Source organism: Pyxicephalus adspersus, chromosome 4 (assembly GCF_032062135.1).
Source record: "Pyxicephalus adspersus chromosome 4, UCB_Pads_2.0, whole genome shotgun sequence".
NCBI classification, from domain to species: Eukaryota; Metazoa; Chordata; class Amphibia; order Anura; family Pyxicephalidae; genus Pyxicephalus; species Pyxicephalus adspersus.
In genome coordinates this window covers 57,437,526-57,447,640 of record NC_092861.1, presented here as the reverse complement: position 1 = coordinate 57,447,640, position 10,115 = coordinate 57,437,526, and positions in this window count along the sequence as shown.

Sequence of the window (10,115 nt, the reverse complement as noted above, 5' to 3'; positions counted from 1 at the left end):
TGCCAACCTGTATCTAGGTGGTTGGGAAAGGGACCTGTTTGCAGACGAGGCCTTATCTATGTACCTATGTCTATGTCACATTGTGTTATGGCGTAGTTACATAGATGACGTCTTAGTCATATGGACAGGTTCTCTTGAATTATTGAAGGAATTCTTTAGGAGGATCCAAATGAACAAATTTAACATGAGATTCACGATCGACCATAGTTTCACCTGTATCCCCTTTCTGGATATTTACATCCACTAGGGGAACAACAATGTACTTGGTTCTTCCTTGTATAGCAAATCAATGGCAGGTAATACAATAATAATTGCTATTAGTGGACATCCAACGCCGCTCACTCTCAGCATCCCCTACTCGCAATATTTGCAAGTAAGGAGAAACTGCTCAAACAAGGATGACTTCGAGCTACAGGCAAAGGAATTGCGAGATTGATTATTAAATAGGGGATACAGTAAAAAGATCCTAAAAAAAGCATATCAGAAAGTAATTAAAAGTAAGTAAAAATTCAAATGAAAGTAAGTAAAAATTCAACCGACATGATTTATTATTTTCAAAAAAATCTAGACAGAAGGAAAATACTGTAAGATTTATCACTACGTATTCTAAAAACTATGGACAGATCAAACATATCATGTCAAAATACTGGCCACTGCTTACAAATGATCCAAAAAGTAGGAAGCACATATCAGATAAACCACAAATAGTATATAGAAAGGCACCATCGCTAAATAACAAATTGATAAGAAGCCATTTCGAGAACCCTGTAATACAGATTCAATCTGAGGTTGGCACCTTTAGAGGCAATATGTTCAGACAGTGCCAATGGATCTATGATCCAAATGATAGCTCTTTCCTGGGTCGATCACCTGCCTGGGCCACCCCAAAACTTAGAGAACCGGTTGACTGCGGTACACTTACTGTGATATACTTGGCAATTTGTACATGTGGCCGATACTACGTGGGCAAAACTAAACGCCTGTTCCATAGGAGAATCTACGAACATATCTACTTAATAACAAATGGAAAAGATAACAAAGCCACTGAGTCGCCATATTGCGTAACAGCATAATTATGATATTAATTCTTTAAGATTTCTAGCCCTACAAAATATCAGGTTGGACTCTAGGGGGGGACTTGGACAGGTGGTTACTGCAGGCAGAGACAAGATGGATTTTTCAATTAATCCAACTTTTTTCCAGGGCTAAATGATGCCTTCACCTTTAAATCCTTTTTATAGAGAAAGAAATGACAGCTTTTGACACAACTTCTTCCTCTCCCATCTTTCTCTTTATCTCTCTTTTTGTTCTATATTTACAATTCTCCAACTGGAACCTGTGTAATGATGTCATTATGATTATAATTATTGAAGTTGAATATACAACAAAATGGCATAGAACCCTTGGAGTTGTATGGAGTGGCTTGCCTTCCCCTCCCTTCTCCTTCCTTTCCTCTATGTTGTGTTCTTGTTCCCTTACTGTCTTTGTACTGTGTTGTGTACCCAGTTTGGTTTTCCCTTTGTGACAATGCTGCTTCGTGATTTTTTGTCTCATGTGAGTTTTGTTTGTGCTGTGTGCTTTTATTAGTGAGATATGTGCTGTGTGTGTTATGCCAGCCGTAGCTTGCTGCTGCCTGCAGCTGTCTGTGTTCTCTCTCCTTCCATCCCTCTTCCCCCCCGTCTTAGTATCTGGCTCTTGGAACGAAGATCACTCTTTGTGCACTCCATGGATACCGGGTATCTGCCCTCAGTGTGTGTGACGTCATTTCCAAGCGCTGCAACACGTGAGGAGGCTGTCCCACACTCAGTCTCCATTGGGGAGGGTGGGTATAAAGGCAGGAATGGGATTTTACAACTTTACACATTTGGTGTCACAGGGGATGGCGGTTCTACTTACAATTTAAGTGCAAATCCGTTTATGGATGGAATCATAGTGAATACAGAGATATTTTTTAATACTTGGTAGTAACATTGCATTATAACACCAATAGACCTTTGGTTAATCCTATTCGTCTTTGATATTCCTGGGGGATTTCAAGTTTGATATTGGAATGCTATATGACTTTGGTACTAATGTTAAATGTAATATTGAATGATAAAAAATAATATCTTTGGAAAGAAGATTCTCCTCCTTCTCTTCCCCCCTCCCCTCCTCTTCCTGATGTGCTTTTTACATTGTGCATATGATATAATGTTTCTGTTGAAGTGGTGCAGCTATAGTGCTTATAACAAGAGTGGAATAGTGGAGTTATGGGGGTTTCAAATAAAAGAATCCCTTGAATGATGTCCTGGATAACAATAGAATATGTTGTAGTGCTGATACACCTACTATCTGTACCAATTACATCCCCGAGGAAGCGGACACAGTCTGCGAAACGCGTCGGAGGATCTCATCATATGTAATGTGTGCAATGTATCTAGCCCATGTATGCTAACAATGTTGATTAACTCTTTCTGAAACTTGATATAAGGGAAGAGGCATGTATATTTTTTAACTGTTGTTTCTTAATGACGGAAAAAAAAGTCATATGACAATTTTTTATAAATCCACTACCGTTAAAATCCTGTATGTTTCTTGTTCTTGTGTTCCAAACTTGTCTACTGTTACTATAGACCAATTTTATTGTATTCTATTGTTTATTTAGCAGTCCACAACATTGTTCCAGAAGTCCTAGTCTCTGTCTATATGTTTCATGCCAAAATAAATTATTGTTTCAATGTTCTATGTACACAGCCAAAACTATTTCCTGCAATATCAAAAACAGCCTTTTTAAAGCAAGTCCAGAAAGGCCTATAGCAAGATAAGAGCAGGGCCTTCATGACAGGGGTGTAAGGGGCTGTCCAGTGAGGAAAGAAAGGGGGGGGAGGTTTAGAAGGAAAAGAGGAAGAAAGTGTTAAAAATTTGAAGGATGCTTTGGGAGGAGCAGAAAGGGGATAGGGGAAAGAGAAAGGGGGGGGGGGGGGGGGAGTAAGGGCACAGATATAGGGGGGCTGTGACGGAAGTCGTCACAGATTTTACAAGAAGAAAATTGGGAAAGGACGCAGGTAAGACTAATGGAGTCTTTTGACACATTATTAGGTCAGCTTAGGGATGCAGTTTTTCAGCTACTTCAGCAACTCAGCGCCATTATGGGAGCCCCTCTAGGGACCCTCCTGGCCGGGCTTCCGGGTGCATATCTGCCCGGGGCAGCGCCAAGTCAGGGGGTAATCCCCCTAACAGGTGGAGTTCAGGTAGGGGGGCTGTGGCTGAGTGCGGTGAGGCCTTGGCTATGAAGGTCTTGCCTGTGCCTGGGGCCTCTGGTGGAGCAAGGGCCTGACACGAAACATGTGACGGGGGGGCTGTGGTCAGCAGGGGGCGAAGAATGGTGTGGCCTTGTCAGTGGAGGCTGCACCTTAAGCCAGGGCCTCGCGTTCTGCCCCCGCTCACCTGGGTTGCGGGATCAGAGGGCGAGAGTCGGCAGGAGCCCTAGCAGTGGGGTGCAAGGTAGGATGGGTGGGGGTCCACTGCGGGGGTGGGGGGCTCTATGGTTGGGGGGACAGGGAGGTTACCAAGGGGAAGGGAGGTGGGGGGTTTATTGAGTAAGGGTCATTGGTGGGGGGGTTCAGGAAGTGTTGGCTGGGTTGCAGGAGATGGTCCGCAGGTTAGAGAGGGGGGGAAGTGGGACAGCAAGTGCTGAGGACACAGTGTTGGGAGGTTCGAGGAGATCTGCAAGTGGGGGGGAGGAAGGGCTGAGCCAAGCTGGGGGTGCAGCAAGAAGAACAGGTGGCGGAGAAAGGGGTCAGGTCAAATAACAGTTGCGGGGGGTCTGCAGTTTGGAGGAAGGGGGGTCTGGTTGTAGGGGGGCAGGTGAAGGGAAGGGTAGTGAAGGTGGTGTACCAGGTCAAGGGGGGGGAAAGAAAGGGCAGGAGGGGAGCTGGGACAGACAAACAGTGAAGGGTCGGTGGGGGGATGGAGATGTTTTGGGAGATAGGAATGTAATTAGTGACACGGCCCAGGGGCAGGTGTATGTGTGCCTTGAACGGTCATTGGGGGTTCATTTGAAAGAAGAGGTGTGGGAAAAGATTTTAAAGGGTGAATATGTGGACATTTTTTCATTATTGCCACTTAAAAGGTTTAATTTGGAGAGGGGGGCGGGGGGAAGCAAGAGAGTGAACAGAGGAGGCACAGGCTCATCCCGCGCACTTTTCCTAACTGGATTCAGGCTTTTAGCATTTTAGCAGGCGTAATTAGTGAGAAACAACCTGATCAGTGCAGGGCAGTTTTTGATTATTTGGATACAGTTAGGGAAGCGTATAGGCAATATAGGGGGGCATGTTGGTTGAGATATGATGAGCAGTTCTGCCAAAGGGGGGACCAGCCGGCCACAGGTCATGGGGCCGCCGGTCGGGAGTAAGAAGAAAGGGGTGTGCTGGCTATATAACGAGGGGGGTTGTAAGTTTGGGGGGATGTCATTTTCGCCACAAATGTTAAGGCTGTGGGGGCAACCACAGGTTGGGGAGATGTTTCAAGCAAAGTTCCGGAAGGAGCGGGGAGGGTGCTGGGAAAGGGGGCGACGCCGGTGAAGGTCGCCAGGATTCTCCCCTTTTTAGATAAATACCCAAACAAGGTGGCAGCCAAGGTCCTTAAGGAGGGGTTTTTAGTGGGCTTTCGGATCCCTAGCGACGTGGCGGGTTTGGCACACTAGCCTCGGAATTTAAAGTCAGCGCTGAGATTTCCGGAAGTGGTGAAGGACAAATTGGCCAAGGAGGTGAGTTTGGGTAGGATGAGTGGCCCCCTTTTGTCCCCACCGGTTGAGGGTTTAGTTATTTCCTCGCTGGGTTTGGTCCCTAAAAAAGAGGCAGGGAAGTTCAGGATGATCCATCATTTATCATTCCCACGCGGGGGATTGGTGAATGATGGTATCGATCTGGAAGTGTGTGCAGTGGTATCAAGTGGGTGAGGAGGTATGGGCCCGGGGCCTTGTTGGCAAAAGCGGACATTGAGGCTGCTTTTAGGCTCTTGCCAGTTGGGATGTAAGTGGGAGAGGGAGTATTTTGTTGATAGGTGCCTTCCTATGAGTTGTTCCATTTCTTGTGCCCTGTTTGAGCAGTTCAGTACCTTTCTGGAATGGGTGGTCTGGTTTGTGGCGGAAGTGGACTCAGTCATCAATTACCTGGATGATTTTTTGTTGATCTGGCCAGCAGCTCGGTGTGCAGGGTGTTATTGGCCACCTTGCAGCACGAGGCTGAGCAGTTTGGGGTTCCATTGGCGGATGGCAAAACGGAAGGGCCGGTGACATTCTTATGTGTCGTGGGGTCCCCGGAGAGCCGAGGTCAGGGTGGACGTCAGACAGCTGGAGGTGCCCAGATCTGAAGCCACGGTGAGGTGGATCGGGATTGCTGGAATGCATTGGAGTCGGGTGGTTCCTGAGGTCAGAAAATTTTTAGCACTGGATAGTCCTCCCAATGTGTTAGTGGTGCATTCAGGAGGTAACAACCTGGGGAACCGAGCCATAAGAGAGCTGATCCGAGATGTGGGACTAGATTTTTTGATATTGCAGGGAGAATTTCCTGGCATGGTCTGATATAGTCTGATATAATTGGGAGGACCACTTGGCGGAATGCAAGGTCGGTTGAAGGAATCAACAGGGGTAGAATCAAGGTCAATCTGGAGGTGGGTAGATTTGTGGCAAGGAATGGAGGTGTGGTTATGAGGCATAGGGAGTTGGAGGAGACTTGGCGGTACCTGCGCCGAGATGATGTGCACTTGAACGCCATAGGAACTGACCTTTGGTTCTTGGGCCTGCAGGATGGGTTGCAACGGGTCCTTCGTGTGTAGAGGGGCACTCAAGGATGAGAGGTCACCCTTGGGTGCTGTGGCGGTTGGGGTCTGGGGGAAGGTAAAGGCCCTGTGGTAATTTGGTTGTGAAGGGGCATCCCAGGTGGTGGAGTGCCCCTTTAAGTTGGTTTGGGTGGGCCCCTGAGGCAGGGTTGGGCCTAGGGGCCATAATGGTGGTCATGGTGGGTTGCAACTATTGCAACTGGAGGCGGGCTATACCTTCCAGGACCTGCAGCCTGGGTAAATTAACTCAAGGAATTAGACTAAAAGGATGATCTAAAGTTTTGGGGGGTGGTAATATTTTTGATATGTTGGGGGTAAAAAAGGTAGAATAAAAGGTGATTTAAGTATAAAGAGAAGGGTAGGTATTGGTTGGGGGGAGGATTGAATAAAGGGGGGGGAAGGACAAAACGAGCGGTGGCGTGGGATCCGCACTACCCTAGTCATGCTAGTTAGCAGTCATTTAAAATGTATACAATTTGTAGATTATTTTTCTTAGTTTGAACTGATTGAGTGCATACAATTTGGTAATCCTAAATCCCCTACTATAGTCAATGGCATGATCAACCTTCTTTCTGAGGACTTTAGAGAGTTCTTTTTTATCTTTATGATATCACTCGCAAAAATCATACAAATCGAACATATCATTAGCAAAAATAACACAATATCCTTAATATCTGAAGTTTTAATAGAACTAGTTTTATCATGTCCTCTCCTCCTGTAACACTATCTGTATTAGTCTGTCATTTGCAACCCCTATTTAATGTACAGCGCTGCGTAATATGTTGGCGCTTTATAAATCCTGTTTATTAATAATAAAAATAATAATAATAATTAATAAGCATTCTCTCTAAGGAGATTACTAATGGCAATTTACCTGGAACACTTTATTCTAATTTCTTGGAACTGAAGTTGTGGTTATTGTGGATGGTGTACTTATTTTTTCCACATGACAAATCCGTATTTCCGTTAATGTATATTTGTCGAAGTGCATATTTTTTTTCTGTAGACATTGTTTAAATTAATTGCATTTCCTTTTTCATATATGTAGAAAATAATTTCCATTAGATGTACTTACTTTTTCAGATCACTGTATATAATACCAGTTGTAACAGTTTCCACTGACAAGTGATATGCTAATACATGAAATATTTCCTACACTTGAATCAACAAAGCAGCTTTATTGTGGTTTGGCTGGCATTGTGATATGATCTCCTGCAGTAGGCATTTTTGATATTCTTCCACTTCTAACTGACAGCCCTTTACACTGACATTGTTCAACCAATGGAATCTTATCATTCTAATTTCACATATTTCTTTAAATCAACTGCTTTGTTTTTTGCCCCCAGTTATCTATGTACACAGAAATACATGCATGATTTGCATGTGTATTTGTCCACATAATGTCCTTTAAAGTAGGCTATTATGGGCTGTAAATTACCCCTTGCAATGCATATTTTAGGTTGGTGAATGTGGTGAAAATATCCCATTCACATGCAGGAGACAGAAAACAGAACTTCTGTTTACACATAGTTGCATGGTTGCAGTCAGAAGAGCTTCACCTCTTCACTAATCTGAGTTATTATACAATATTCTATAAAACATTAATTAATATAAAATAACTAGTGATTTTCTTAGTTGTCTATATCTGCATTCCTCCTGGAATGTTTGGCATGTCTACATTGTACGTTATTGATTATCTGCTAATGTATTATTATGATCTATATTTTTCCACAATGTTTTAGAGCCCTTCTCCATCCAAGACCTTTTTGTGTTTAGTTAACTATGGTATGATATCCAATTATTCAGGTGTGGAGTTTAAATGTGTGTTGGTTTAATTTTTTTTTTAATATATATGTATTTTAAGATTCCAACTTTTTCAATCTCTTGTTTTTTTATTTCTCTTCTATCAGTCACAATCTTAGTGCTTAGCCTGGATGTACTTTCCACTGAATATACTTTAGATACTGATCTAGGTGGATTGGGAAATTTGCGACCTGTTGTATAGAGTAGAACTGAAATCCACAACAAGTCGTTATGCGGTGTTAGTTACTTTCATACACTATTACACACTGTAGGTGGTTGCAATTATTTTCTTTCTATGGAATTATTAAATCAGCAGTATCTGGACTTTGCTATAGGCATCATATTGGTTAACAATTCCTGTGTAGCATGTTATTTGTCTTTGAGGTTCGTCTGTAGAAGGCTGGTGGTTGTGGTTTTAGTCATTTCTCAAGTTTAAAATTTATAGTAAAGTATAAAGTTTAGCTATCCTTCTTGAGTTTTATCATGAGAGACTGAAAACAAATTAATTTACTTTTCTTCTTATTCTCAAGCAAACTCTCTTTGGTGAGTTAAGTTACAAAAGCCACTAAGTCACATGCAATCATTGGCCCAAATTCATCAAGCAGAATCGGATGATCGCTCGCGCATTCGTATTCGCGATCCGAAATCGTACGCCGTCGTGCAATTCAGCAACTGAATAAGCTCGCGGCCGGAGCCGCGCACCTCCGGCAGCTTTACACTGGCGAGCTTTTTTTTTTTTTTATTGCAACTAAACATATAAGTTAATTATATTTGAAAAATGAAAAGTTTGATGTGTAGCTTTGAATTTGATAGTGTACATGTTGCTATAATGAAAAAAAAATAACTTACAAATAAAGTTATACTCTTTGAGGTATACATATTCTCAACAGTACCATTAAAAGCATATGACAAGGGCAGTTTTGTTCCTAAGGACGCTTAGAAGGGTCATAAGCAGGGCATCAGTGAGTTGCCTGTTAACATTTGGGAATAGTTTACAATTTGTTGTTGAGTGTGGTCTATTGGCTTTATGTGTAAGATGCTAAGTACCTTGGGTGCCCCACATTTAGGGAAACCAAGAATTATAGAAGGTCCTCTCACTCATCGTTCTCGGGGTAATATCTGCTGGTCAGCTTGTTGGGGAAATGGTCAGCCAACTTCTTGTAACTGTTTACTTACAAATAGGGGAAAATTGTGATAACTTCATTCCTCCAATTATGGGCAACCAAAATACTGGTTTATATTTCCTGTACATGATTGGGTATTTAAAATGATTAAATATTCTCTTTAGTAAATCAACTGTATAGAAGAAATACACTGTAAATGACTGCCAACAAGCAATTAGGCAATGTCACAGATACATTTAAGAGCCGAAATTAGTAAATGGTATATACATACAATTTGTACGCTGTCAGTGCCAAGTAATTAGAACTGGAAATAATTTAGGCTTCAAAGCAGAACAGAATTACGAGCTTCCCACATTTTGTTGCCTGGACTGTGTAATTTGTGTTAGCGTCTATTGTGTTTAACAAAATTGATTTATTAGAATGAAAATTAAGTTTGTGAAGATTGCTGTAAGTAGCATTTTTAGAATCCCAAAAGTTTTTTTCTTTCAAATAACCTAAAATATATACCTTTTTAAAGGGAACCTATAAGATAAAACTGCCATATCTTTTGAAAATGGTGTCTTTCTAAATAAGCCTGAAAGTAAGGAAAAAAATATTGTTGTAAGATTATGTATTCCTATAATACAGAACTAATTCTTGCATCCATGTAAAATACACACATCATAACAATATAGATCAAAAATATAATTTACTTTCTTAAGTATCCTCTTTCGGACAAAATGTAGGCAAATTCTAGCTTAGTTGGCATTTTCTTTTAAGTAACAGAGTCCTCAGTTCACTTGGACACTTTGGTTAAAATCATAGTATTGCATGGTATGAAAAGATGAATCCCTACCATATTTTCAAATGCATTGTACAATTATCATCATATCTTAGTGATAACATTTACATAGATACTCGCTGATTAGAGAGAGACCTGATTAAAAATTGTATGGCCAGTTTTGCTTAAGACAAGTATATGTTAAAGATGAATATGCTTGAATTACAATGCCTTTGTCCCTTAGAACTTAGAAAATGGTCCAGAATTCATTATTAATTTCTAACTTGCTTTCCAGTAAAACCTGAACCGATGTAGTCTATCATTTTATGCTCTTGAAATAAATGTATTTACAGATATGTAGCCTTTGGGCCTTACAATTTTATCACTAGTCTGTTAGGCTTCCTAGGCCCAAAAACAGACAATCACCATTTTTGACAATGAAGAGCACACAACAGTGGTGCATTGGAACTGCAATGCTTAGTAAATTGGAGTGCCATTAAAAATGCATAGCATCTACAAACAATACCAAAGCCAGGGAAAGATCGGGTTTCTCACCCAAATTTTATCCCTATATCCCTATTGAATACTGATATTAAGATTTATGCAAA